This window comes from Gallus gallus, chromosome 5 (assembly GCF_016699485.2).
Source record: "Gallus gallus isolate bGalGal1 chromosome 5, bGalGal1.mat.broiler.GRCg7b, whole genome shotgun sequence".
NCBI classification, from domain to species: Eukaryota; Metazoa; Chordata; class Aves; order Galliformes; family Phasianidae; genus Gallus; species Gallus gallus.
Window position 1 is genome coordinate 16,755,702 of NC_052536.1, and position 24,614 is coordinate 16,780,315.

Sequence of the window (24,614 nt, forward strand, 5' to 3'; positions counted from 1 at the left end):
TTGCTCTCCTCTGTAGGCCCTTGAGCAACTCAACATTCTTGTAGTGAGGGGCCCCAGACAGTTTTTGAGTCTTTGAGATGACTCCTTGTAGAGGTGAGACCACAGTTCCTTCCCTGCTCTGCACTGTTTCTGACACAAGCCAGGATGCCACTGGTCTTCTTGGCCACCTGGACCCACTGCCAGCTCATGTTTAGCTGGCTGTTGACCAGCATCTCCAGGTTCTTTTCTGCTGGGCAAGTTTCCAGCCGTTCTTCCCCAAGTGTGTTCTGCTGCAGGGGAGTTTTTATGACTTGGTGAGCTTACCCTTGTTGGGTGTCATGTGATTGGACTTGGTCCATCAACCTAGCCTACCCAGATCCCTTTGAAGAGCCTTCCTACTCTCAAGCAGAACAATGGTCTTTTCTAATTTGCTAATATTTGCCAACTTTCTGACAGTGCACTCAATTCCCTTATCCTGATCGTTGATAAAAATGTTAAAAAAAAGTGTCCTCAAGACTGAGACCTAGGGAATGCCACTTATGACCAGCTTCCAACTGAGTTGACCTCCCTTCGCTATGATTCTTTAAGCCCATCTATCCAGCCAAAGTATACATGTCCAAGCCACAAGGAGACTGTTCTTCCAGGGTAACAGTATGGGAAACTGTCAAATACTTTACTAAATTCCAGGTAAACAACATCCACAGACTCCCTCATCTTCTGATTGGGTCATATAAGCAATCTGTCTTTATAGAGCATATATTTCATGTTATATCTTTGCTTCTTGTTTGTATGGATACAGACAAGTTGATATACATCCTAGCTCATGGCTGAGGCAGATTGCACATTGGTTGCCGAGGTGCTCCCACTGTGATCTGTGTGCACGGACCGTCTCCTTCTTGTTAATTTGGGTGATATGGCAAAATCAACACTCCTGAAAAGAGTGGTTATTTACTTTTTTACTCAGTAGAGCTTGAGTAATATAAAGAACAGTGAATAGATTGAATACAATATTGCTATGAAAGGTATTGTTCATATACTCTCAGCAGTTGTTCAATCTATTATTTTCCATTTCAGTCCAGGTTTCTGTTGGGAGCACACTGTGCTCTTTTTAGATAGTTATCTGTGTCCACTTCAGAATTATTGGGTTTGGTTATTTATATACAATCTTTTTAAAATTCATTTGTTTTAAGACACAGCCTGTGCTTATGGTAGTCTTCTGGCTTTCCGTGCTCCCTCTAGCAAAGTGACTCAGACTGATTATGGGTAAACAGGCAACAGTACTGTGAAAACCAGCTTTTTTGCAGGCCCAGAGGGTCAAATCAGTAGCCTGGAAATGCATTGGGGTCATCATACAGACAGGAGAGACCTTAGCAATTACACTTAATTTGACTTGCAATCAAACAGAAATAGATGGTAAAGCAGGAAATGGTATCTTTAGGCATGACATGAAATAGTATTGCTGTCAACTTGAATAAGAAGGTCTAAATTTTTTTTTAAGTGACTACATATTTAAATAGCCTGTAGGGTCAAACAGCCTTTCCTACAGCCCTTTGATAGCTGGCCTGATAATGGCATATACACTATAAATATCCTAAATCAATAATTCCGTATCGCTGCTGAAAGCAGGCGTGTTCACATATCACAGCAGATGGGAAGAAAGCAAATAATATTTGTCTTGCCTTTCAAATTGATTTCCTGTTTTCAGTAAGCCAGAGTGTGTCCATATGTTAATCAGATTGCTAAGAAAGATAGTAGGGCTTGGGGCAGCAGACTTCCACTTGATCTGCTGGGAAAAGGGGGGCAAGGAAGGGAGGAGGAAGTCCTCCATGGCCCTAAAATATCTGTGGCAGAAGCATTTACAAATGTTATACAATTGCCTGCGCTTCCCTGACTTCCCATCAAAAGTACTGAGTATCCTCTTTCTTAGGGAGAAAATCTTCACAGTGCTTAGTAAGCTGTGCAGTTGGACTTGTTTGCTGGGGATTCCTTAATTCATTTTTTCTTTCATCTTGGAGAAAATTTGGTGTGGTGAGGCATTTATATTGTCCTGATTTTGGGTAGAAAGACCTTAGGTCCTCAAGGGGTACAAAGGCTGCAGCCCTTCTCCACTGTCTTCCTCTCCCTTCCTCAGTGCCATGCATTTCTCTGCATCTCCACACTTGCACTAGCGCCGGTCATTCTTACATTTCTGAAGTTAAAAGACAAAAACAGAAGACCACCCCTTCCTGTAGTGGCTTCTATTATTAGAAAAGTAATTTTTTTTTGGAGAGGAAGGATGATTTTATGGAGCTGGAAGCCAGATGATCTCACTTCTAATCCTGGTGTTGACACAGATTTTCCTGTGCAACCTCAGGAAAAATCTCTTGCTGCATTCCAGTTTGCAATCAGTAATATACAGTGATTGTTCTTTGTTATCTCTGAGGAGCACTCTGCAGTTAATAATGCATGATCACTGGACCAGCTTTGGCACATGCATACGTGCTTAAAGACAGCGTTTGGTATCTAGTATAGTACTTTTTTGTGTATTCTTAAACAAGTTACTTGCTTAACTCCTTTGGAATTTGGCAAGCTTTATTTCCATCTCCATAGCTTGTACCTTAATATCTTTCAAAGTTCTGTCATGTAGTAATACGCTGGCATAATGTAAGAACTCTAGAAATGAAATGTTCTTAAATACATGATCAACTAATCTCGTTTTAAGACCCCTTCCAAACTGCAGCTCCAACTTTGTGCTGTCTACTTTCTTTCTGATCTTACTCAGAAAAAAGGTTTCTTTCCCCATTGTTTTTTTGCCATTTTTCATTTTATATATGCAATCATCTCATCAGTACCATGTCTTTTAACACCTCCTCTTCTCTGCTTTCTACTTCCTCTCTCCTGAGTAAGCAGTCCCCAGTACTGTTTCTGGGTATAGTTGTGTCTTCTGCCAGCGGTCAGTGGGAGCTAGGTGATCTGTGCTAATGTTTGTGTTCTCTGTGCACTGCAGATTACGCCAGCTCAGCTGATCCACAGTAACCTGTGGGGATCGGACAGATCCTTTTTCTCACTGCTCCTTTAGGTTGGCCATGGTTTTCTCTGAATTATTTGGGTGTAACATTCTACAAAGGACAAATGTCTAACTTTTTAGAACTTACAGTTTGCCTTTATAGTGTTAGGTAAATGTTTATATTGGGGCTGGAGACAAGTGGAAGCCTCAGTTCAGTAACAAGAGTTACTCCTCTTTTTGGAAACTTTTTTTTTGTGTTGAATTAATGAGCAAAGATCAGAATGCTTTGCAGCAGCCACTGGCAAAAGAGTAAGAGAAAAGCCAGAGGTGAAGTGACACAGCCAAGGTTACGGAGCAGCTTAGTGCATGAATCAGGAGCAGAATACAGGTTGCCTGGTACCAACTTGATGCACTGATTTTTCAGTTGCCAAGTATCTAAAGTCTTTATCCTTGTAGCTGGGCTGTGGGGAGTGTATCCTCTTTCCTTTAAAAAAACAAAAACAAAACCTTTAAAAATCAGTATCAGTGCTTTTTTTGCTCCTTTCATTTACTTAGAATCTTTTCAGCTGTGCATCTGATTCTTTGTAGGCACAGGTATTGCAATTTGTATGCTGTTATCTGATCTGTTTTCTAGAGCATGTGTAGCTGTTTTTGAAAGGGAATAAAAAGTAATCCAGTTAGACCTTAAATCCATTCAGTAGCAACAATTATCTTGAGTGCTCTAGCTTCTAACATTCATCACGCCAGAATAGGACACAAAGACTTGTATAAAAATATGACCATTTAACTCAAGTGGTGCTTTGAGGACGTAAGAATAGAAGCCTTCTATTGCATTGAATTATATTACGCTGTTAAAATATGACGAACGGGTCTTGATTATGGCCATTAACAATTGTGTGCAATAAAAGCACTCTGAAAAAGTTACCAAATATTACAAAGAGCTGTTTTGCTATTTACATCACCAAATATTTTAGGTAGAGGGAAAAATTGTAAAGTGTTGGCAGTTAATCTTGAGTGAACGTAATAGATTCAATTATGTAACGTGACAATGAATTTGTTCTGTTTTGCCTTAGGTTAGAATTTAAGCTTTTCCTCTTCAGATTTATTCAGATTGTTAAGTGGCTGCTGAGAAGCTGGAACTTTGTCAAACAAACTTGGCTTTAAATTTTAAATTATTTTTAATCAATATGTGAAGAGGCCAAGCTCTGCCATATGTTGCTCACCATCCATTAGTTGGTAGCCGGTCATTAAACTCTCACTAAGGTTTCCTAACTGTGACTATTGTGGCGGTGGGTTTTTTTTTTTCTCTTTGTAGAGTATGGGCAAAGGGGAGCATTCGTGGCAGATTGCCTTGAGGACAATAAAAACTCTCATGTAGTATGGTTGTTTGTTCAGACACAAACAATAGAGACATTTTGCTATTACCATTTGCCAGCTATCAAGGGGTTTTGAACCCCCTCCCCCTTGGTGCCTACAACTCAAAACAGATGCAAAATCTTTCTTTTCAGTCCCCTTGAAATGACCTGTGGTGGTGCAGTGTCATTTAGAGGAGAAATTATTGGAGTGAGAGTGGCTCATAACAATAGGGGCCTTGTGCCAGGCACATGACAGAACAGTGAGGGGGCTGTTGGTGACTTTATTGGGGAGGAGAACGGGGATCTGGCAGGTGCTGCCATTGTTAAAGGTCTCCGCTCCTAGACAGTGGTCGCAGATGAGTTCATGTCATTTTATTCAAGCTCTTTACACCGAGTTCAGTGATGTGACACTGGTCAAGTAGCCAATCCAGCCTTTCTGATCTCCTCAACATGGTCCCTTCTGTAACGTAACCCTTTATTGCTGAGATATGTCAACATGCTTCCAGGCCATATGGCTTCGAGCTAGAGTAACTTTTGTGCTCTCTGAAAAGGACATAATAACTTAATGTTTACTCTGCTAATACAGTCCCGGTCCTCACTACTGATCCTGGCATTATTCTGTGGAGATGTCATCCAGAAAACCAATTAAAGTGTATTGATACAAAATAGATCCATTGGTTCAATGCTGAATTTTACAACAACAGAGATTGTTGCTTATGAGCTGAAAGCTCCCACTGACTACAAGTGTGTGTTCCCTGGCTTTTTCTTTTTAATGCGCACAACAATGCAGTGCTCTGGTGGCAGGATTGCAGACCAGCAAACGGGTGAAGAAGTTGAAATTTTTTTGCACTCTAAAGAATAATGGGAGAGATGTTAAGTAGAAAAAGTTAAACACATTGAAAGAAATTTATTAATGCATTGATTTTACCTATGCTGTCCCTTTTCTCACAACACCAGGCCACACTATAATAGCTACATCTGCTTCTGTTGTATGTATTGTTTAGTTCTATTTTTTGTCTCAGAGAATAGAAACTGGTCTTTCTATGGGGAAACAAAGAATTTGTTTTCGTAAATTGCCATTTTTTTCTGAATAAATCATGAAAAACTTGGCAGATTGAAGAGATCAGCCATATGGAAATTGGCAATTTTTAGTCTGCTAAGGATAATTCAACATGGGTGTCACGCAGTCTAATGAGATACATGTTCGTGGCACAGGGGAGAGGCAGAGAGGGAGAATCTGAAGGTACGGTGCTCAGAAAAGATACATTTTTAGGTAGAATTGATGACTTGAGAGAGTTCTGAAGTGTTTTCAGAGCCACTTAGAAGCCTGAATTTGGCATTTCTCATCCAAACAGTGACTGTACATCCAATGTATAAAATTCCACATCAGAGGTGGATGTTTGTTTTAAAAACAAAACAGAACAAAAACACTGTAGAAGAACGTTCTTTTACAAATAGAGCTGATGTCTTGAAAGACAGAACAAAGGCTTGGTCACAATATGCAGAGGAATACTGACCACGTGAAAGCATTTGCACTGCAAATATATGTTATTGCTGTTAGACTATTTTGACTATTTTTTTTATTGTTGGTACAAATAAAAGATAAAGCAATTTGCAAACAAAGGCCTTGAAAATTTGATAATGAAATGGGCCTCTGAGTGTGTTTTGTACATACAAAGTCATTATGAATTACTGTAATTGCAATAGATAATAGAGCCAAACCTTAAAAATAATCGATGAGGGTAAAGATGGAAAACAGAACTGTGTATCACTGGCTAGTGATAAAGATAAATCAAGAGCTGCAGACCTTTTGAAATATGAGCCCTCATAAAACACTGGTCATTAATATCTATTTTGCCAAAACCCTGAGAATACCAAACCTTGTACTTTATTTTAAATGCTTAGCTGGAGATCTTCGTGAAAGCTGTCAAAGTCTTAGGATTAACAGCTGGGATGGAAAGGAAGTAGCTTCTAGACTGAAACCTGCAGGCGGCAAGCTAAGAACATAATAATAAAAAAAGACACGATGGTTTATAGGAATGGCTAATTTCAGTGTAATGGGAAATGACTCAGATATGTAACCAACCTAGCCAAATGGTCCACAACTAAACAAGCACCTCATTTCCACCAAAATAACAAGGAGGAAAGAAAAGTGAAGACAAATCTAAACAAGGGGGAGGGGAAAGGTATGCAGAGAAGGCTGTAGATTGGGAAATGTGATCTCCTAAGAAAGTAACACTAAACTTCCCAAATTGCACTGTCCGTAATTCTTTGATCAGAGAAAGGGAGTCCTATCTCTGGGTGCACTGCTCGCTCACATTCTGACCTTTAAATGCAGTATACCTCTTTTCTTATCTACATTACAAGTAGTAAAAAGGAAGAGATTACTGCCCAGATGTGGGGAGGTTTTCATTAGGTTCAGTAATGCACTCTGACCTTTTGGATGGCAGAGCCAAAAATACAAAAGGAAATGAGGGCACACGCACATACGGTTTGTGAAACTGAGCCAAATACTTCGTAGTACTCCAGCTGAGTGACAGGAGCTTGTATGGTCAAAGAATCCTCTCACTCCATATTGATGTCTCTTGTAGTCTGACAGAGCCATGGAATATGAATTTATGCTACTATATAAATAAAACTGTTAATAGAACTTCAAATCACCAAAACCAAACTTTTGGGCTTAAAGAATTATCAGGCTTGAGATTGTCTGTTGAACGTGAATTGGCTCTGCTTGTGTAGATGCAATGGGATGCAGGCTCACCAGGGATAGATTCACATAGATCTATTCATATGGAGAGTTCAGCTAAGGTTGTATGGCCAAGATTAAGCCTGACTTTTCAGGCTGCCTGAACTTTGAGAGCTTGGTTTTGCCATCTCAATGTTTTGTGTTTCTGGAAGCTACTTTGTAATCTCCTACTTTAAAAGAGGGGAATCATATAAATTAAACTTCGACCTCTTGCATCCTGAGATTACCACAGGCTGACCAGCATGGCTTGAACAGTCCAGTTAGTTGTAGGTACTGGGTTTGATCTGAAGATCTAATCTGTCTTGACCTATCCTCTAGCTCTGCCTGTCATAATCTTCTTCAACTAATATTCTTCCATTTCAGGATTTTCTGAATGTTCTCAACATTATCTGTAATCTACATAATGAGTAACAAATGTAATAAACTAAGCCTTATAACAAACAGTGCTACTAGTCCCATCAGGTGTTTGGAAACTAGTCTTTTTGAGTTATTTTTCAATGTCCACGGGCAGGATCAGACATCTCAGAGAGCATGGTGGCAGTTGAAGGTGAGTCTCACCAGCACAAACACCATTAAGTCATCCCCGAATCTTGTCAGTCTGTGAATATTTTTATGGGACTCAGTAATTACTCCTTATTTTTTAAAGTAGGAAGAAATATTGAGGCAGAAGGAAGACCAAGGCATACCCTGTTCGCTTTAAGGTATTACATTTACAGGAAGGATAATTTTTAATTATGTTGCCAGAACTTTTCTAAAAGCACAGTTCGGTAGACTTGATTATTGTAGGGAAATCCCTAATTTATATATAAGAACATATTGCTTGTGTTCCTATGACGCTATTTGTCTCACTTTTTCTGTAATGTCACGTTCTGCTGTTAAAAACAATCCAATTATAATCATGCATATATATTTTTCTGTTTGATTGTAGAGTTAATGGAAAAGATAACACCACTTAAACGATGTGATGCCTGATGTGACACTCTGGTGCAATGCTGCATTTTATCCGGTGAGTATGACACACAGTAAAATTTAAACTGGAAAAATAAAACCTCATTGACTGCTAAAACTAACTCTTAAATCCTGGCTGTCATATAAATGTACTAATTCTTTAACATTTTTCCAGGGTTTCTTCAGAGGCATTTGGAAGAAAGAAATGTGTTCTTCCATTGCTCGTATGTAGGGTAGTTCAGTTTCCTCAGAATTATCGGTAGGAGAGGTCAATATAGAGGCTGCTCTCAAATGTGCAAAGTCAACTCAAAAATAAAAAGATACTAACATACAAGTTACTTACTTAAAAATCTACATTGATGATCCATTAGTAATGTATTCTGAGGTACATTTTAGCCTCGCCTACCTTTCTAGGACTGAAGAGAGAATTAACTTATATATGTAACAGTACATATATTGTTCAAGTTTGCATGTGCAAATACTATATATATGCGCAATTCATTCAGAACACTTAAGTTTTCTTGTCTGAAGTTCTGGTGCAATAAAATAAACAAAATAAGAAATTAAATGAATTTTTAATTTTTTTCTTCTATGAATTCATAGCTTGATAATAATTCTCTTAAGAAACTGTTGTTTAGGAGCTTGGCACAAGCAGCCTGAAAGCCACTACAATATAATTTTATCTATATCATAAGAAAATGTGATCAGAAACAAACACACGAACAATCTACACAGTATGGTGTAAGACATTTGGGACAGGTTCCCAGAGGGCTTTATGTATTTTCCTGATCTGCAGGAGTTAACAGTGAAGGGGATGTAATTTTATCCTCTCTTCTCCAATCAAACTTTATTTTGTACAGACTCCAATAAATAAAATATAATTTGATATTTTTGAGCTGGAAACGGTAAGCAGCAATGTGCTGTCTTGTTTTAATAATGAGCAACTATAGCCCAGACAGTCATCAACACCCTCTGAGCATGTCAAAAGCTGGCAAACTCTGAACTTGGCAGAGGCAGATTAGCGCCACCTAGGCAGAAGGTCCTGCTTTCTGCAACGGAAATGATCTCTGTGAGACACAATATCCAGTAGAGCCCAAGAGTACGGTAGCTCGAGACTTGAGGTTGGATCTTGAAGATCCCACTGTGCTCAGAGCATGGTGTCGGCTCTAAGGCACATTCTCCAGTCTCCCATGGCAAGATGAACAGTCCCATAGCAGTGTTTTGGAACTGCTGATTGTGCTGCCTCTGGTTCTCTCAACGCAGATGTTCCCCATGATGGAAGTGAAATGATTTGAGTTAAAACAAACAAAGAAACTAAAAAACACCCTAAGGAATGACATCCAAGGTCGGGCAGGATGGGGCTCTGAGCACCTGATCTGGTGTAGGTGTCCCTGTTCATTGCAGGGGAGTTGGACCAGATGGCCTTTAAGTGTCCCTTCCAACTCAAACGATTCTATGACTTTATTAAAGCCACGGATTGATTATTTTTAGAGTTCATTTTTGTAACTGAGGGAGGAAGAACAGTGGCTCTTTTATTGTGGCGGGCTAGCAGCCCTGGGAATGCTCTATTCCTCTCCTATCTCCTCCTGTTTGGTACAGAGTACGTTTGAAGAGATAATAACAGCGTGCACCGTATCATAGCTTTATGATCACTCATCAGCTTTGGGGAGTCTGTGGAATGAAAGGCCCCCAAACTGGACAAGGTTGAAAGGTTGAGGCTATAACCAGACTTTTTGTTCCTTAGATGGCCGGAGCCATTACTGAATAACAGACAACTGTGAATAGATGTTGGGCATCTTTGCTTTGCTGCTGCTCGCTTGTTCAAGGATACTCTTGTCCTCCTTCTGCCCCTTCTATATTTGACAAGTTTGCCTTCAGCAGATATGACAGGCACTGGTGGGGGTCACTGGCCCAATTCCACATTTCCACACTTGGCTTGCTCCAAGTTCACTGGCCTGAACTAATGTCTCCAATGGAGGTCGTACTACTGAACATTATGAGTTTTTATATATTAAACATGCATTAGTGGTTCTACCCCGCTTATCTGACAGCTGTAGAAAAATAAAGAAAATTCAGTTTGAACTTTAAAAAGCAGGGCTTAATTTATGTCCAGTACTTTTGTTCCCCACTTTCTTTTTCATTTGCCAATTGCAAAGCTCAGGGGAGATAATAAAATGGAGGAGCTGCTACTTTATACTTCCACGTGCTTCCAAGTGCTTGTGCCTTACTGGGTGAGCTAAAGCTGAAACTAGGAAAAGAGTTTTCAGATGGAAATTTGATTAAACAATGCAATCATCTGTCCCACAATCTGTTTTTTTATAAGGAAAGTATTTTTTTTTTTCCAGGGGGAATTTTCTTTCAGAGGGTTTTGTATGAAAAAGCAGACGTCATGAATACTGATGGGAAGGGCTCAGTGTTTTGTTATTTCTGTATAACAAAGACAAAACGCTTTAATAAAATCAGAAAACACAGATGTTACTTTAAGTATATTTTGCATCTTTTATTTATTTATTTTTTTTAAAGTTGGGAACAATCCTTCCCTCAGACTGACAATAGCAGCTCATGACAGGCAAAATTAGCAGCTGGAAACTTTGCCAAAAAATTAGACTTTTTACTTTGTTGTTATTGTTTGGGATTTTCTTAGATGGTGAAAGGCATGCTTGAAGGAAGAGGCATGTTTGAATTGAAAGCCCTTGCTTCTCGGTTTCAGTATAGTGTGACTGGATTTCAGTTTTTATAAACAGTTTAAAATGGGAACATGCTCAGCTCTGTGTTTAGAAATTGCCCTATTGTATTTTTCTCTTTAATGTCTGAGAACTTTAGAGGAAAGCTCTTGTGGTTTGATAATATGTACTTCTCATGTTGATTTCAAGATATCACATTTTTTTGGGTGAAAATAATCAAAGTTTTTGTATGTCGTAGGAAAAAGCAGCAGTTATCAGAAAGCTGGAGATAATACCTTGTCACTCAGACTCATGACTAAATAACGAACACAGTGAACTCATTTTGTTCCTGTTTGCTCAGTAATTTTGACAGCTGCCCTCAGAGTGCCCAGAGCTGAGAAGGATTGTGGTTGGCCAGCATAGGGTATGGGTCTTTTGGTTATGTTCTTTTTGTTCTTTCAGGGTATTAGCTCTTCAGAGGAAGGATCACACCTCTGGATCCATACTGTATAAAAGAAATCTTGGGGAAAACTGAGAAAATCCATCCTCCAACACTGGAAGACAATATTACTGTCAAAACAAATGATTAGTATTTGGGATATCTGGCTTCTTTTCTCAAAATCATCTGTGACTTTAAGCAAGTCATTCAGGTAAAAATGTCCTTTAAACATATGGCAATGGAAGGGAACACTTTGAAAAAATAACAGCTTTATTGCGGAGTAATATTGACACAATCTGAATGCATATAAACTTAAAAATGGAAGAAGCAATTATGCTGTAGTTGGAAGAGGAAATACCACTGTCTTCATTCCTTTTCAAAAGGCAAAACCATGTTATATTTTTATGTCAAACTGCCTAGTATGTAAATTTTCCCGAAGGAGGTGTGTTAACTGTAACAGTGCAATACAACAAAAAATAATAGATCTTATTTTGAAGAAAATTCCTTGAAATACTTCATGATTTCTAGTGTGCAATTGCTGAAAAAACACATCATTATTCACAATTATTGACCTAGGTTTGGTTCTAAGAGGAGGTTTGCAGCTTTAGCATGGTTCTGTCCTTACTGATATTTGAATTCTTCCAGGATGGCCTGGAGCAGGACTACTCAGGTACTGTTCACTTCATCCCTTTTAACCAATCCTCTGATCTGTTCAGGGACTTACATTTCATTTAGTGATTTTTTTTTTTTTTTTTGTTAACTGGATTTTCTTCAGCAAATTCACCTGGAGGTATAGAAAATGTTATATTCACAAGGTCTACCTGTATGTATGTAAATACTATTATTACTTGCCTGTTTTAGAGATTGTATGCAGGAGAATCTAGTTGATGGGATTTTGCTTCTTTGGGTTATTTATCCAACTCTACTGCATATTAACAGTAGAGTAGTATCAGAGACGCTCAACCTAAATGAAAACGGTAGAACTAGTGAGCTGCTATGAGGCTCATACCATTAGCTGGACAGCTGAATATTCAAGGAATAGGCTATTTTTATGGGCTTGTGGGAGAATTTGGACTATTTTTGTCAACAACAACAACAGAAAAACGAGTTCAGGGGATGGCAGAAGGACAAGAAGGAGGCTTCAATGGAAATGCAAGACAAGGAAAATATTATTTTGCCTAGGAAAACATCTTGTATGCAGAAAGTATAGTGCTAGTTAATGTGAGAAACGTGGTGCTGATGCTTCTGGCCTCTCACACGGTTTGTTTACAAGGACCATTCCCTATCACTTCCATTTGGAAGCATTACTGAGCACTTGCAACTGCGCACGAGCAAATGGAGCAGAAGAGCCTAATTAAAGTTGCAGAGATTTCTTTATAACAGAGCAAATGTTGGTTTAACGATACAGTTACAAGTCACAAAGAGATCAGAGCAGACGCACCAAGTTTTATACATTTTTGGCAAAGTAAGTGGGAAACTGTGTGCTGAAGTGAGGTCAACAGATGGGATGGAGGAAGAGAGGTGCAGGAGGGGAAGAAAGCTACACACTCGTGTACAAAACCAAAAAAGCCCCCCAGGTCTCAAACAATCAGACAAAGAGAACTGAAGAGATAAACCTTGGAAGAAACAGATTTTTTAAACAAAGTTTGCCAAGTAAGCAAACTTTTTTTTTTGGAAGGCAGATGCAAAGTGCCTTTTCAGTTCATTTTGGATAGAAATGAGTGAACACATGCTGGGCTTTAATAAATCTTGGCATAACCACAATAGGCAAACTCAGACCTGTGTTGGATTTTGGTGAATGTTACCAAGCCTTTTTGTGATCTTCCTTCTCTTATGCTCTGGAAAAGAAGTAAATCGGTGGCATACAGAACTGTATTTCCTTCATCCTTCATGAGGATAGAAACAGGTAGATTGCAGGTAGATTGCATTCATAACATCTAGGGATTATCTAGTATTTTGAAATCTACTGTTTTCAGTTTGGGACTGGGAATTAGAATTCAACAGGTCTTGGTAATTGGCCCTTGGGCAAAGTTTAGTTAAGTTTACAACTTCAAAATTCACTGTATACAGTGAACTAGTACCTTACTCTCTTAACTTCTCCTAAATTCATTCTCAGACGTTCAGCTCCTAAATTTCATTCTTAAATTCCTTCTTCAGCTGCTAATTAATCCAATTTTCACAAAACCCAAGACATAAAAATATCCTCGGTGAATCTTGGTTTTTCCTTTCATGAAACAAGATAGTCCAGTTGCTGACACTTCATTTCACTTTTACTATTTTTGGTCATTATTTTCTTTGCTTTAGAAAAGCATAGTGATATTTCATAAGAAGTTTGCATAACTATGTTGTCCTGTCTCTGGGTTTGCTATCATCTCTTCTCACCCTCCCAGCACTGTGCTGTCTCTTGCATATTTTGATGATTTTTTATTTTTTTTTTTAAGACAGAGATCAGGAGTGAAATCTCAGCTCTGTCAAAACCACTGAAAACAAATTCAGCCTTTAAAAGAATCAGGATTTTATCTCAAATCTGGTTATTTGCCTAGCACACTTGGATAAGTCATAATAATAATTGTTAACATGTATAATGCTCTGATCCCTGCCAAGTATTCTGGATAAAGACTTAATGCATTTGGTAAATCTGGGGTTTGCTAGAATCAGGCTATTACAACTGCACCTAACAAGGACAGAATGCTCAGGGGGAATATTATCCTAACAGCAGATATGTTGACATTGGTGAACCTTATGACATATCACATATTTATAACATGCCCTAAAGTTTCATCAAGCATACACTTGGTAAATTCCTGCCAGTCCATTTTTCTGGGCTGCCATAACCTTTTTGGAGATATGTTTTAACACACAGAATATTTTTAACTTATGAATTTTACTCTTCCAACAGTTGGATTTTGTACAAATCCTGTAGTACATGAATCAAAGCAATTGAGATCACAGACAGTGCAAACAGGGAATGTCTGACACATGAATCTTCTGTACTTAGAAGAAAAGGCTTGCAAAATTCTTGCTGTTGTACATGGATTTGCAGCTTACGGAAGCTGAAGGTGAAACTGAAAGCCAGAGGAGTTGCCTTAGTTGAAAGGAGTTTTTCTTCTGAGCTAATCATAGAAACATTAAGTTTGGAAAGGCCACGGAGATCATCTAGTCCAACCATTAGCCCATGCCTGTGATCATTCTAGACCACATCCCTTGGTGTCACATCTGCTGTTTCCTTGAACAGCTCCAGGAATGGTGACTCTACCACCTCTCTGAGCAGCCTCTTTCTGCTTTGTTGTATGGCTGTCGCTTAGCTTTTTCTTAATGATGTTTTCATATGAGATCATAATTTTCTCTGTTCAGTTACCTATGAATATTCGTCTTTTGGAGTAACTTGGAACAACCACACTGATGTCAGTGGTCCCATTTGCTGGAGGTGAATGCTTTGATCTATCTGTAGATATATGAAAAGCATCTGCTTTTCCATGCACTGGGGCACAGACAGGATATATACTCCAAAATGGAACATATTTTTCCACCTCCACAATCCCTTGAAAGCTCTATGAAATTCACGTCTGGGGAAACTATTTTGTTAGTGTGTGCTGTAAACTTACCAGCGTGAACCTGTGTCATGGAAAGACCGATCTTCTCACAGCCGGTGCAGGTAACTGAACATACTTAACTTTGTTTCTGTGTCTTAAATTGGTCTTGAACCTTTGTTTCTGTATGGTATGGACAGCACCAAACCATATATGTGATGTCAGGTATAAAGCAGAACTTATCCTTCAATCAGGATAATGTTAAGGCCTTCATGAGAACTGAGAGGAAAAATATTTCTCATTCTCTCCCTGCTCTGAAGCTGCTGCTGTGCACGTGTGATCAGTGGGTTTCCCTGTGTGAAATGATTATTTGTTTGTGGAGGAGAAAGGGTGAAAGTATAAATAATCTGAAAGCTGTTTGAGGCCTAGAAACAAAAAGTCAGATGTAAGTTTAGAGACCTGATTTATTTTTTTCACATTTCTTTTTAATTTGAAAAGGGGAATAACCATAAATAGTATTTTGCAGGAAGAAAAATACCCCTAGTACATCCCAGGTACCCACATTAGACCATGCGTTGCTGGGCGGGCTCTTGCCCCTATGGATTTCCTGCTGTGATCAGTCACAAATAAGATTATTACTAATTTCTAGGCAAAAAATAGATTAATTGACTGGGACTTAAAATATTCATATTTACTTGAATTAGTAGATTGAGTGAATAGAGTTGAAATACTTCCTTCTCTGACTGTGATCTATTTGTGTTAGATGAGTACACCTGACTTTTCTACTGTCCAGTCTGCTTGTAACCTGTAGTCAGTTTTCTGTGATTGGACATTAACTAATTAATGCAGGTCACTACTTGTTTTTCATTGAAAGGGTTCATTCAGGTGTAGTTTTCACGCTGTATTTTAGACATACTGACATACAGGTCAGATATTCTTTACCAAAAAGTATTGGCAACAGAGGGAGTTAGACAAATGTAATCTGCAATGATAGAAAATGGAGGGGAACTACAGTCTATTTGTCATAGTATTTGTTCAGCATATCGTATTATCTCTTAGCAAAATTCATGTATTTCACCAAACGTGCTGAATGAACAAGGGTTAAATGTGACTTTGTACTCTTCCCCACACCTTTCATGTTATCCTGAACCTCTTGCTCTCACTTTGAGACGGCTCAAACATTATGCCTATCAGTTTTCCCTCTGGAGTGAGGTGGAAATACTCCACAGAAACTGCTTACAAAGGTAGCACTTGCCCCAGTGGGATGCTGTGCCTGAGCAAATTTACAAAAGGAAGCTACTTGTGAACTCCTGACTCATTTAGAGCTCCTCCAGATGGTGCACTGCATTCTGCTATGAGCTAAGCACCATATTTTTGTTTTTCCCACATTACAGATTTCTTCCTTATCTGTTTCTTTGCTGTCCTTTGCTTGGGCCCTGGTTCTGTGTACAAATCTTACCTGAAAATACAATTTGAACACGCACTGTAAATTCTTTTCTATGTAACTCTTTCTTTGTGTTTGTGAGCATGTCTGGATATCTTTGTGTGACGTAGAAAGTTTACCAGAATGAAATTAAGGGATTACACGTGAGATGTTACTCATGATGCTCCAAACATCCCTATACAATTCTTCAGCTTATTGCTATTGTTTTCTGTTTTATTTACAGGGTGTATTTTTGGAACAGCTATAGAAGATTAATATGCATTAGTACAGAATGGATGGTAAAACACCATCATGAAGTCATACTGGCGAAGACTGCAATCTGATGTGTGGGTTTCACAGTCACGCATGTAGAAAGTGAATGTAATTCTGAGTATCCTGTGTGTTGTTACTCTTAGGTAAATATTTTGACTCTTGCATGGGAAGGCACTTAAATACAGTTGCTACTTACTGAATTATATGTCTGCTTCTCTTTCAGGGTGAGAGTTTCCATTTCAGTACTGGCAATGAAACTGAGGCATAAAATCCGATAGTGTGGGGGAAGTCAGAGCAGAGTAACTCTCCTTGAGAGGAAATGTTGAGGAGTGGAGATCTGGACAGATACGGAATGCAGAAAGCGGTGATAAGAAAGCAGACATTATACACCTTGAGCTGTTACATAAAAACAACTTTACTTTCTTAGGCTCTGAAAGAAAAATTATGGAGTAAAATAAATTGGCCTTATGCCTCTTGAACTTGCTAGAATCAAGTTATGCTGTTAACTACAACGCTAACTTGAGAGATCTTAGCTGAATGATATTGTCACTTTCTCTCTTTTTCTTCTCTCTTTTCCCCCCCACTCTCTTGGGAAACAATTCTGTTTTTGCTGATTTGTATCCATTAGGAACAAATGGCTGCAGAGAGTGTTGACAGGGATCCAGATGACAGTTCTGATAGTTATGGGGAGGCTCACAGCATTACAGAAAGTCAACCAAAGCTCTGGGCAGCAAACCTGGATTTGGAAAGGGAAAATCCTAGTGCATTTCTGGGCTAACGTCTGTAAACATTCAACCTGTGATGGTATTGTATGTGGTATCTAACAGATCAGTCCTGGGTGTGTATTACCATTTGCCATTCTGCATACTTCTGTCTCTGAACAGCTCTGGATCTAATGAATGGTGAGGGAAGTGTTCTTAATTCTGCTTTTAGGGTATTACTTCTTTATAGAAGGTGGTCAGTTCCACTACTTAGTGTGTACCCATGACTCAGAACTTCTCCCTCCTCCTTCTGGTTGTGATGTTTACTGTAATCTGTAAATTGAGGCAACTGCAAATTCTGTACTCCATCAGCAAAGAACAGTAATGTCCTTTGCTTTGCATTTGTCTGCAGTTGAGTCTGGCACAAGCGGGCACAACTTCAGAGATGGGTTCAAAAAACACTCGGATTACGGCAGTTCTTAATGTAAGTTATGTTTTTATTTACATGCTAATGACAGCTCTGTCTGGAAACGCTGGTATGTTTTGCCAGGTACCCCGATACCTGGTAGCTATTCTGTCATTCCACCCATTGTTAGCGGACTTCTGCCAAGTTGTTTCTCTTTTGTTATGAAAGAGATAAAAATAAAATGGGCTGGACCTTGATCAAGAAATGATTTTAGATACAGCTTGGCAACAGAAGTGACCCTCAGCAACATTTTCCATTGTACAGTCACTTTTTTTCTTAAGCGGGCAGTATGATAAATTGCTAAATTCAGGTCAGACAGCTTAAAGTGCAGAACAAAAACAATGACACCATGGAAAATAAAAAGGGTGTCCAGCATTGTGAGTTTAAATTTAAATCTGTCTCTCTCAGGAAGCAGACTTTTGCAACAAAGATGGAAACACCTCAGAGGAATATGTCTTCAGCCTAATGAGAAGGAATACCTTTCAGATTCACTAAGGAAAGTGGGATAAATCCTTTCTTCTGAAAAATGGACGAATGAGAACTGATTTTTCTTCAGCTCTCTCCCTTTATATAGCAATAATTCTACTGTGTCTGATATTTTTTTTTGTTTCTTTCAAGTTCTCCAACTGCCTATTTTCTATTTTTAAAAGCTTAATGTGACGGCAGTAAAATCAGTTGCCTCTTTATCTGTATCTTGGTCTCACAGAATAAGAGATGCTAGACATGGGCTCAGAATGTTGGATCACTGCCTGTTCAGTACAAGTCTGTGACAATTTCATGGAATACTTCAGAAAATCTTATTGGACACTTACCAACATTCTCAGAAGTAGGGTGCTTAGATCCCCTTGAATATAACAGGGTTTAGGAATCTTTTAATAATGTCAGATGTCCAAATGTCTGTGTAAATTTAACCACTAGTTTTTAACCCACTAAAATCAATGAAAGCTGCGGCACTACAAAATCTTTGTAGATGTGATTTTGGGCCCTTCAGTGTCATGAAACTGAGACTGTGCTGTTCAGTCGTGAATGTGGTTTTGAAAAGTTTGTCTTGAATGTCAGTGTACCTTGCTCCTGAGAGAGATATCGCTGCTATATCAAATATCTCATAGTCTTGTCAATAATTGACATATAAATGTTACTTATCTGTGTTTAGCATCTTCATGGAATCATAGAATCGTATGAGTTGGAAGGGACCCTTAAGGTCCCCTAGTTTATCTCCCCTGCAACTAACAGGGACACATCTATCCTCTGTAATGTTAATGGAAACATTGAAAGATGTGCCTACAAATGTGGCTCTTTTAAAAAGTATGTAAATAATGTAAATATGTAAATAATTATGAATTTACTTGATCGAAGTATGCACATGTAGTTACTGAGACCTCTTTTCCCAACCCAGCTTCTTCATGATTTTTACTGCAATTTTTGGAACAATTTCCTCTATACCAAGATTTTGTTTGCGATGAAACATATGAAAATGGAATACAAAATTCCAAATATTGCTGCAGTACAGCGTTTTGGTGGAAGACTTAAATCCCTGCTGTGTGGTGTGATAAAATGCCATCTTCCCTATTTGTTCCTTTTTCTGCACTTAATCACGTGACAAACTCACGACCAATTTACTTTTCACTGGCACACTGTGATCTCCTAGGATTTTGGCTCTAATTGAACAACAAAGTTTTAGACAGTGTCGTGGAGTTACGAGTTAGAGTGACCATCTGGGGGGCTGAAAGAGTCATTAAGTTTCCATGTCACTTCCACCCATTGTCTTCCTTTAGACATCCCATAAGGATTCCAGTTAGCAACTGAACGCAACGCTGGGGTGATTTTTTGTGTCATGGAAACACCTGTCTGCTGAGAAGAAAACTGAGGCCTCCAACTTATCTTTTTTAAGGAGCTCAGCAGAGAACTGTCAGTTGGGAGCAACGTTTGCTCGTAGCAATCTGGTACAGGCAGCTTCACATCCATGAGCAAAACCTGAAGTATGCGGTTGCCTGAGCAGCCTGTTTGTTTGGGGAAAGCAGGTTAGCATACAGCAAAATTTTCTTTATCAGGTCATGGAATAGCACTGGCATAGCTTTGTGCGTGCTTGGCTATAGTTCTAATGCTCTCTTTCTACAGAATTCTCAATAAGGGCCAAAATGAATCTTTCCCTTCAGAGGGATCCCACCTTCAGGTTTGTCAGCTGATTTCATAATTCAGTGGCAAATTCAAAGCGTTAGAGAGAAATGTGTTTTATTTATGTTTTCACATTTGGGTTTCCTATTAAAGTCTGATCTGTTTCCCTCCTTGAGGATCAGACAGATACTTTGCATTCAGTACCTGTACTGCTGATTTGCTCAGGAGTTGGCACGTCAGTAGTGAATGTCAATGTTTTTAATGAATTCTCACCAATTAGTCCTCATTCCGTTTTTCTATTCAATAGCTCTGAGTTTTCAATTTTGTCCTAAAATCTTGCACAGTGTCTTGTGTTTACAAATGCTGCGTTCTACTGCAGTGACAGCTGCATTTCAGGAGGTGGTTACCCTATCGTTTTCTGGTGTATATTTTCCAAAGCAGCTTGAAATCAGGGAAATATATTTGGCATTTTTTTCTACAGCACCCACATGATTCCGGGCCCTCTGTGGAAATTGTAGATTCTGTTTCCCTGCCCAAAGGGCTTCACAGTAACTTGTAAGAGTAGAAGAATAGAAGAGTAGAAGAACAGTGAAAATCAGAATTGGTTGTGGAATCAGAAAGCAGTATGGAATACATGGAGATGAACAATTCGGCAGTAAGTATTTCCTTTGACTGATTAGTTCAGATATACAAACAGATGCATCAAAAATAATGTCCTGCAGCAAGAATTATTATGAGGGCTGCTCTGAAAGTAATGCCTCCTGTTTTATGATTTTTGCCCACAGCGGGTGTGGATTTTAGTGATACAACAGCAGAGGTTGAATCTTCCTGCCTGTCTTATGTTACATTTTGTTGCTGTGCAACAGATGGCAGCAGAGGGGCTGTCTGACAAAATGGTGTGTGACACGGACATGTATCTGAAGCAAAGGTGAAATCCTCCATGCGGAAACAACAGCACCTCTTGACAGTCATCAACAGCTGCTGAACATTTATGGAGACCAAACAATGAATGCGTAAACAGTGAGGCGGTTGGTGATGTGTTCAGCAGTGATGACAGTGGGACACCTCTGCTGGTGCAGACTTCTACAAGTGTGGCGTGAAATCTTTTGTCCATCACTACTGAAAATGCAGTGCTAATGGTGGTGGCTGTGTTTGAAAAAATTGTTTTGTAGCTGAGAATTTGCTGTATTGAATAGTGTTGTTGTGCTCTTTGTATTGCTCGTAGTTTCCAGGAAAATAAATAGGAGGCATTACTTTTGGAGCCACCTAAATGACTCTTAGGTGTGTGGTGGGAATGATTACTGAATGAAGAAATTAAAATATAATGGAGCAATAGAGAGGAAATAGAAGAAAGAGAAAGTAGTCCCAGTGTGTAAATTTGGTTTGGAATATGTCTGTGTTTTAGGTGAAGTAAATAGGCAGTGGAAAGCTTGCAAATTTCCCAGTGTTTTTAGCTTTCTGTTGGTACAAGGTATCAAATTCCTTTCTATTCTGGTTTTTTTAATTATACAGTCTTTGTCTTGGCAAACAGATTTGCATTTACTTCTCTTCTGTAGAATTCGCGTCCACATACGTTATCAGCTATAAAAAGGCAAGAGCAGGAAATCTTGTCCTTGACTTACCCAGTAGAATGAAAAAAAAAAAAGAAAAAGAAAAACCTGTTTCCTATGACTTTGTTCTGTTGGTAATTGCTGTAGGAGGTTGCCAAAAGGAGCAGTATCTGTCTTCAGGTCAGGATAGTAAACTGTGGTGTCCTGTCATACACAAGAAAACACAATTTTTATTTCCTGTGGAGAGAAGTAGAGCGGATATTCCTTCTGACAGCTGACCCTGTGAGCGGGGTTAATGCATTGAATGTGGGCAAGTACAGCAATGAAGACAGAGTGGCATGATGAGAATAGGCTGCTGTGTTTGAAGGAGGCTCTGTAGCTTGCATTACTGAATCTCAATTTAGAGATTCACAGTTTAAAAGTTAAGCTTTTGGTCTGGACTAGTTGTTTCAGATCATGCCGCTGTGAGTGGTAAGAAAGGAAGGGACAGAATCACTTTGAGGGGGTCATTATTACTTGAAATATAATTATTAATACTTAAGATTTAATACTTGTTGGATAGAATGATTGAATCATAGAATCATTCGAGTTGGAAGGAACCGTTAAAGGCCATCAGGTTCAACTCCCCTGCAATGGGCAGGGACACATACAGCAGATCAGGATCTCAGAGCCCTGTCCACTCTGACCTGGGATGTCTCCAAGGATGGGGCATCCATGGCCTCTCAGGGCAATCTGTGCCAGTGCCTCACTGCCTTTACTCTAAAAACTTCTTCTTTATTTTTTTTTTTGTTCGTATCCAATCTAGATCTTCCCCTTTTAGATTGAAACCATTTCCTCTTGTCCTGTCACAACAGACCCCACTAAAAATCTGTCCTCTCCTTTCTTGTAATCCCCCTTTAGATACTGGAAGGCTACTGCCAGGTCTCCACTGATAGCAGAGTGTGAATCATTCTTTTGAAACTCTTACCTGTCTCGTTTGCCTACAATAGGAGCTTAGATGATAGGTCTTTTTGGCTAATATGTGGTTAAAACTTGGTCAGACACATTTTATTCCCCCCAGCCCCTTTTCCTGCTCTGTGAAACACGGAGAACTGACATTGGAATATGCTTTGTTAATTGTGTATGGAAATACCTTGCTCTGTTTTTTCTAGTTTTTGGTGAAGCATTGCAGGACTTCAGAACTTAGTCAAGGACCGGGTTGCTTTGTGCTATCACAGAGGAAAAAGATTGTCCTGTATTTAGCTTCCAGCCTAAGTATGAGAGATGATGGAAGGATGCAGCCTGTACAGTGCTGAAGTAGAATCCTTGCAAAGGGAAAACTTAGGCACCAGGGCTCAAACAAAGGTCACAAACTTGTGCCATAAACGTCAGTTCTGCAAACTCTGTCCAGCTTGAGATGCAGGAAAAGCAACTTTTTCTGCTTTCTGCTTAGTTGGAACACTGACAGATCACAGGAACAATAGGATCATATCACATTCATCAGGAAAGCACAAAGCAACGTGAGTTTACCTTAATGCCCGGATAATAATGTTAGTAAACTATGGAAGGATAAAGCAAGAGAGACCGGGGAGAGGAGATAGCAATCCTCTCTCCTGCCTGGTCTGCATGAGCAGCACTTCCTTTTGTGCTTCTCCATTTTCTTGGCTAATGAACTCAAGGCTCTTTGTTTCAGTCTTCTTTAATCATTGCTAATAAGGAAATTGCTATGTATTCTTTCACTTACACTGCACTAACACTGAGGACACGGAGTATCCAGCTAATATATTCCATGGTTAAAAAGCCTGGAAAAATATGGACTTGTGTTTCTTTTTTTTCCCCCCTCTATAGTAGATCTGATGTGGGGAGTAACTGATTGAATAAAAAAATGTGGTCTTATGGCTACTCCTTTTGGTTCTAGAAAATGAGCAGTAGTGAACTCTGAATCTCTGAGTCCATTTTGCAGTGCCTGACAGTCCTTATGATTGAGATGCCTACAATGAATGCACTGTTTATTCTGGAAGGAGAATATGATTTTTACATGCCAAGCATCCCTAGAAGATGGCTGTGCTTTTCATTTTTGCATGTAGTTGTCTCGTGTCTTCCTAGCAGCACAGACAAAATTGTAGTCTGACTGACCTCATTTGCTGTGAATAGGGTAAAGGAAAGAGAGAGATGGTGGCCAATGCTGTTAGATGAAGGAACCTTATACCAGCTGCTGTTGTCCTGTATATGCTCATCTGCTGCAGTAGCAGAGAGTTTGGCTTGTTGCGTTTCTACTGCCTTAAAGAGATGTGTGGCTATTTTACATTTTCTACTCTGTACTATAACTATAATTAAAAATAGCAAGTATTGGTATTAGCTTGTTCAAAATTACTTTGAGAACTACGTAACTAAGGCAACATCATTCCCCAAAATGGCGTACTTCTACTGCAATGGTGTGCTGATTTCTATTAGTTTATACAGTGCTTGAAATTTTCAAATAAATTGAGCACACAGGTAATGTAAAGCGCAGGTACACAGGAAATTAAACAGAACTGCCATAGAACATGTGAACAGGGCTCGGAGTGAGCACCTTGATTTAGTGTATGTGTCCCTGTTCATGGCAAAGGAGTTGGACCAGATAGTCGTTAGGGGGTTCCTTCCAGCTCAGACAATTCTATGATTCTATGAGTCTATATCAAACTTTGGCAATATGGATAATGACAGCACGATTCACTGGAATTAATACAATGAAGGTCTTCATGTAAGAATTAAAATGTATTTCAAAATTTACTGAACATGTTCTGCACTACGGCAAGGACTGTTGTTATGCTCAATTTTTTCCAAGTCTTCTGAACATTAAAATGGCTGTTTTTTTCAGGTAAGCCATCCACCAGCCATTGAGTGAAAATGACTTTCAGGTAGATCGTTTGGTAGCCACTGAATGGAAAGGCTGTTAATTTAGGTTAGATTGAAAGTGATGATGCCATGGATGGTAGCCTCTTACCAAACTCCAAAATCTGAAGGGAAATTCAGGGAGTCTTCTTTAGGATAACTTCCTTACATGGAGTCTTTTGGCTTCAATTATCTTTCAATTACCCTTACACTTAAAAGTGCTTAAGATTGGTCTAGTCTGTTCAGTAATGTACAGGGAGAATGAGGTTTGGATGAGTGTGCTAGATGTAAGTTTAAACACAAAGCTAAACTTAAGGCAGAGCCCTGGTCTTACTGATGTTTATAGGGTTACTCGTGCACCCATATTTAAATGGTGCTCGTGTGCTATAATGGGTTTGAACATTGGGTCTATGATCTTGTATACATAGAAGTCCTGTACCTGAAGACACCCAAGGTCAGGCTGGATGGGGCTGTGAGCACCTGATCTAGTGTAGGTGTCCCTGTTCATTGCAGGGGAGTTGGACCATATGGCCTTTAAGGGTCCCTTCCAACTCAAACCATTCTGGGATTCTGTAGTAAGGAAGAGC

At 39.2% G+C, this 24,614-nt stretch overlaps 1 long non-coding RNA gene across 1 annotated transcript in view; it reads left to right on the forward strand.

Moving 5' to 3' along the window:
* Positions 1 to 24,614, forward strand: part of LOC112532578 — a 45,594-nt gene that overhangs the window by 7,386 nt on the left and 13,594 nt on the right. Inside the window, exons 2-6 of the long non-coding RNA XR_006939445.1 lie at positions 7,995 to 8,072; positions 11,140 to 11,327; positions 16,314 to 16,485; positions 16,566 to 17,527; positions 20,106 to 20,279. This is a non-coding gene — a long non-coding RNA (uncharacterized LOC112532578). The remainder of the gene's footprint in view (positions 1 to 7,994; positions 8,073 to 11,139; positions 11,328 to 16,313; positions 16,486 to 16,565; positions 17,528 to 20,105; positions 20,280 to 24,614) is intronic.